Here is a 339-nt window from a genome sequence, read left to right on the forward strand (position 1 = left end):
CAAAGGCGCCGAATACCGCAGGTGTAGACCTTACCATGAAATGCATACAACAATGCAGTTTTAATTAAGAATAATACGACTTTAAAAAATATTTACAAATAAATAATAAAAATAAGAGCAACAATAGCTTTTTTTTATGACCAGCACTGTCGGTGCGCGAGACAAGTTTACCAGCATCATAGCATACGTATCATTGACATGTTCCTTGCCATTTTAAACAACATTACATTATACTAATTACCTGACCCAGCAGGTGCTGTTGCAAGGCAAACTTTTCAAGACGAACAATAATGTATGGACAGAAAGCACACATCCTAAATGTTTATTTTTTTGTTGCCT

The sequence above is a fragment of the Oncorhynchus tshawytscha genome, linkage group LG33 (assembly GCF_018296145.1).
Source record: "Oncorhynchus tshawytscha isolate Ot180627B linkage group LG33, Otsh_v2.0, whole genome shotgun sequence".
NCBI classification, from domain to species: domain Eukaryota; kingdom Metazoa; phylum Chordata; class Actinopteri; order Salmoniformes; family Salmonidae; genus Oncorhynchus; species Oncorhynchus tshawytscha.